This window comes from Phyllostomus hastatus, unplaced genomic scaffold, assembly GCF_019186645.2.
Source record: "Phyllostomus hastatus isolate PE091 unplaced genomic scaffold, TTU_PhHast_1.1 phas_scaffold_46, whole genome shotgun sequence".
In the NCBI taxonomy this organism is placed as follows: domain Eukaryota; kingdom Metazoa; phylum Chordata; class Mammalia; order Chiroptera; family Phyllostomidae; genus Phyllostomus; species Phyllostomus hastatus.
This window is the reverse complement of record NW_025334032.1, coordinates 46,015,657-46,020,866: the sequence shown is the minus strand read 5'-3', so window position 1 is coordinate 46,020,866 and position 5,210 is coordinate 46,015,657.

The window sequence follows — 5,210 nt, the reverse complement described above, 5'->3', positions numbered from 1 at the left end:
GATGAAGAAGACATGGCTCACCCACTAACTCAGCAGTCCTGAGCCTGGCTCAATCCTGTTGCCAGAAGTTCCCAGATCCCAAGAAGCCCCATGCTAACACGTTCAGATTCTAGGTATCATTTCCAGTATCTGGCAAAGAAAGGCTTTCAAACTGTTTTTGTCCCAAGGCCTAGAAGATGGGAGGGGATCCACAGCACTGGAGGAAAGGACCCATAAAAGAAATTTGGCTAATAGCTTTCCTCTGGCCACTGTCTGTTTTATGAGATGGTCCCTAATGTTTACAGAAAGAGCCCATAGATAACTTTGGGTGACTGCTTTAACTTTCACTGTCTCCTGTCACAGATCTGTTTTACAAGATAACCAAATGGGGTCTGAAGCCAGATAAGGATTTGGGCTACTGACCCCCACACATACCTACGTTTGAGTAGTCTCATTCCCCGTGGAAGCTGGCACCACTTTTACCTGTCAATCAATATGTAAGTTCTTTGCCCCCATCGCACCAACTATATAAGCCCTCAGGACAAAGGACCTGGTGCTCTTGCCACCCAACTTCTTGCCTTGCACTCCCATCTCAGCAAGACCTGTCCTCTTCCATGAGAACGTATCACTAACAAATCCTGCTTGCATGCTAATACACTTGCTGATCTGTAATCCTTTAGTGCATTGGCAAGAAGAACCGAGTTTCTCCTGTGACAGTTACACCCAGTCTGCATATGGCATTCATGAAGCCTGCAACTCAGGAGCTTCTGTAATGCACTCTCCTTGTACCTGGGTCCCAAGGGCTGAATACACCACTGACACCATCTTGAAATTAGTACCTACTGTATCTTTAAACTTTTGTTTGTGAGGTCAAGACTGATGGGATAATGGACATACACATGTTGTTCGTTTCTGGCCACCCATTCCCAGATATTGTCCACAATGGCCCAGGAGGACAAAATTCCAGTGGGCCCAATGGTGGGAGTCCAGCAAGACTCAAGGTGAGAACAGGGTAAACATCTACATCTGCATAAGCACAGGGAAGGGTGCTAACAGCTCCCAGAGATCACCCTTTTCTTAGAACCAGAGCTGAATTCAATACACAGAGATGACAGTTAGTGAGGACCCCATCATACCCTCTCCTGCGTGAGGGACACGACCTAAGTATGACCCACCCTATTCCTGCTGGAGTGGGTTCACCAAAGGGGGACACCCACCCCCATGACCAGGAACAATGACCTTTCTGTCTTCCCAGTGCCAGGCTTGTGAAAAAGAGTGTCTACATAAACTATGTGGATTTCAATAATAAATACCCACTATTGTTTCCTTTTATGCTTTTTTAAAGGAAGGTGTATTTCTTGGGTTTTGTTTCCCTTCCCTGTTTCTCCCCCACCACCACAGCCCAGAAAGAACACCATAAACTCAATACTCTGTGGCTTTCAGCATGGGCCATGGGAGAGGGTCAGAGTCCTGGTGTAATGCTGGCGGAGGGGCTGGCATTGAATACAGTGGTAAGGGGAACCCACAGACTGCCACGTGATGCTCACCATGACACCCCACCAGGACAGACCCTGGAGTTCTCCCAAAAGGTTTAGTGATTCAAGATGAGTAGAGAGGTCTGTTCCCTCTCCCTCCCCTTCAGCAGCAAAGCGCATTCCTAGTATAGCTGCAAGCCTCCAAGGTACCCACCAAATGCACATGCCCTTGTACACTCCTTCCTTCACACAACTGAGCTGATTGGTGCTGTGAAAATGGTGTGTGGCTCTCAAAGCTAAGTCAGAAAGAGAGACTTTTGTTTCAGCCTTGCTTGTATAGTTCACAGAATCTCAGACCATTTTGTTCAGGGAGCTGGATGTTTGCACACACAAACCCCTTGCTCACCTGGCAGTGGGTGGTAACCACCATCCTTGTTTTGAAGTGGAGGCTCCAAGAAGTGACTGCAGCCTGACATCTGCTGGATGCTGAGCCTCTTGCCCTTGCCCAGAAGATGGTTGTTTAATGGAGAGGATGGTTCTTCTAGGTGGGTGCCCCAAGGGCTCCTCATCTGCTCTCTGGGTGGCCCTGGGTGGATGAGCCCAACCTACCTCTGATCCCCAGGGCAGAGTACTGTGTGTCTATCTGCGGAGCATGCCCATGTACAGCCTTATGGTTCAAGGTGACGGCCTCCAAGGTGATGAGTTAAATTCTGCAGTGACAGCTGGACTCACACTCACTGACAGCAACAGCCACCCTCCAGTCTCCAGCCTGATCATGTCCAGCAGGGGCCAGCACACATCCTGTGAACTGTGTTCACTGGTTGCTTGTGTGTCACTAAGTTGAGCTGCAGTGTTGCCTGGGCCTGTGGTCCTCAGCCAGGTGGCTCATTAGAACCCCCTGGGCCTCGCTGGGACACACTAACCGACTCTCTGTCCCAGGGTAGAGGCAGCCATCTCTGGCCTGGGCAGTGACTCAAATGGGGAGACAAGTGAAGCAGACAGAGTCCATGACCCAATCCGGATGTGGCTGCTCTGGGGTCAGGGGAGGGGCTCTGACTCTAAACCACAAATTCCCATCACAGTGGCGTCAGGGATGGGCACAGGCATCCTTCCTGTGACAGTCCAGCCACCGTCACGCATGAGCCTCCCTGTGGTCGGTGCTTGTCCAGACATCAGCCAGACCAGCCAAGTTCTCAGATCTCTGCGCAGGGTCTTGGCTGACCAAGAAGAAACATCAGTTACAGGTTACTGAGCAGCATGTGCTGCATGTTTTACCTGCATGGTCTCAAGTCTATGAGGCAGAAACACCTTCAGCCACTTGCCCGGAAATGTTAGCAAGATGGATCAAGAGCACAACTGCACTATGGCTCTGGCACTCACTCCAGGCCCAGAGGCCCGGTTGCCAGGCAGCCCAGCAGCAGCACCAGGCACACAGCTTCAGCTGTCTTTCTGCTCTGTCTTCCTGGGCCTGAGTTTTGTCCTCCTCGTAGCGAGGGGCTCCTGCACTTCCAGCGTCACACTCATCCCATCCCAGAGGCTGGGAGGAAGGTGAGTGGGAGCCAGTTTCTTTTGAACTGAGAGGCCACTACTGTGGGCTTGTTACAATTGGGAAGCCTGCCTCTCTCTGGAGGAAGCCACCGTTTGAATCCTTTGATCCTAAGACAGAGATGCCAGGACACAGACAGAGGTTTGTGCCCTTATTCCCAGTGACAGAAATGTGAAGGCACGTCTGGGCACTACTTTCTCATTTAAATGGTCCCGAGCAGTAAACCCAGCACTGCCTCCAAGGTAACAAATGGATGTTTGGGTCTCACCTGAGGCTGTTGAGCATTCCAGCTGGACTCGACTTAAGATTGTACAGGCCTGGCTCAAGATGGAGAAATTTGCTCCCCTCAGAAACATAGTCAGAGGGACTATGACAGGGAGGTGGGGGTGCGGAGGGACTGATAGCAGGAGAGGACACTCCAGGCCTGACTTCTGGCTCCACTCCCAGCCCTGCAGGGCTGACAGCCAGACTCAGGGCCTGAGGGTCTGCAGTCTTGGCTGCTGCTGCCTCCTCCTCCTTCTGCCAGCAGTGCACCTGGGATCAGGGCTGTGAGGTGTTCGCCCCCTGCTGGCAGGATTGGTGCTCCTTGTCTGACTGGACTCTGGGTCTTGGGATGGGATGAAGCTGACTGTCAGCCAGGAGCCTGTGAGGAGCCACCCAGCCCCTGAGCCCTGGCTCCAAGCCCCACCCCTGCCAATACCCCTGACTGTGGTTTGTCTCTACCAAGCATCTCACTTGGGTGTATTGGTATTTTGTGTGTTTTTTTTCTTTGTAAGTGTCATTTATATAACTCTAAATGCCCGTGGTTATAGCTTTGGACTGGAAAGAGCAAAGGTAAAATAACACAAATTAAAAAAAAATTAACCATATTGTGCTATAAAGCAAGTTCCAACAAATGTCCATTGGATGGCATTATATAAGGTATGTTATGTGCTGTCATTGCTAATAATCTAGAAATCAGGAACAGAGGGTAACTGGAAAGTCCTTTTATTTAGATGTTATAAAGTACACTTCTAAGTAACAAATCACAAAACAAATTACAATTGGAGTTAGAAATAATTCAAACTGAGTGATGATAAAAATACTGTGTACCAAAGCCGATCATTCAGTTTCCACAATCGATCAAGGTCAGTGGTTCTCCAGCACAAGTGATTTTGCCCCCAGAGGGGCATTAGGTAAAGCAGGGTCACATTTCAGATTGTCATGAGGGCAGAGGTGAGGGAGGGTGTTACTGGCCAGCAGTGAATAGAGGTAATGCATGCTAACAAGCACCTGCAATGCAAAAAAATGCCCCAGGAGAAAGAATTATTGGCCCAAAAAGCCCTCAGTACTGTTACCTGGAAGACCCAAGTGAGGGGAGTTAGGGGGCTGCCCTTCCTCGGTTCAAGTCCTGCCTGAAAGAATGGATTCAGGCAAGGGACAACAAGCACAGTGAAAGTGAGGTAGCAGGTTTATGTGTGACATGCACTTGACAGGAACCTGCAATGCTTGCACAGAGCTAGTCTGAGTACCCCACCTGCTGGGGTTTCAGGGCTTTCATGCTTGCAGCAAGCCTTAGGCTTCCCCTCCACAGCCCTTCTCCCAGCCTTTCTCCTGACCTTGGGATTAACATACAGTTTCAAAGGCTTCCTTTCCCAGTTGGAGAAAATAGTACACAGAATTTCAAAGGCTCCCCTCCAGCTCCTGGTGTGCTCATCCTGGTCTCTCTTGTGACCTTGGAACCTCTGAAAACCTTACCTGACCCCACTCAGGACTGCTGAATTACTGGTGAGACGTGTCCCCCTCTCCCTCCCTTCCTTGGTTTGCTGTCCATCCTGCTTAGCAATGCTGAGAATGAGAAGCCCTGCTCCATGTGGAACTCAATGAAGAGTCCAGGAGAATGGAAACCGCACGTCACTTTGCTCCCCAGATCTGAAACAATGCCTCTCTCTTTGCACAGACAGGACACAAACTGAGACCTAAAGAACAACGAGAACAACAAACAAAAGTTCACCATCTTGCCAAGACTGGCAAGTGTCTTAGGCTGAGAAGACACACTCAGAAAGTCAGGAGGCAAAAAAGGTCTGACACTGGAGGAGACGGAACCACACTGAGATACACCATGGCACACATTTGAGGGTCACTGCTTCTTCTCATTGCCTATACATCACTCTTCAATAGCTCTTCTACAATGTAACTAGAATCAATAATCTTAGTCTTTTATTTCCCAG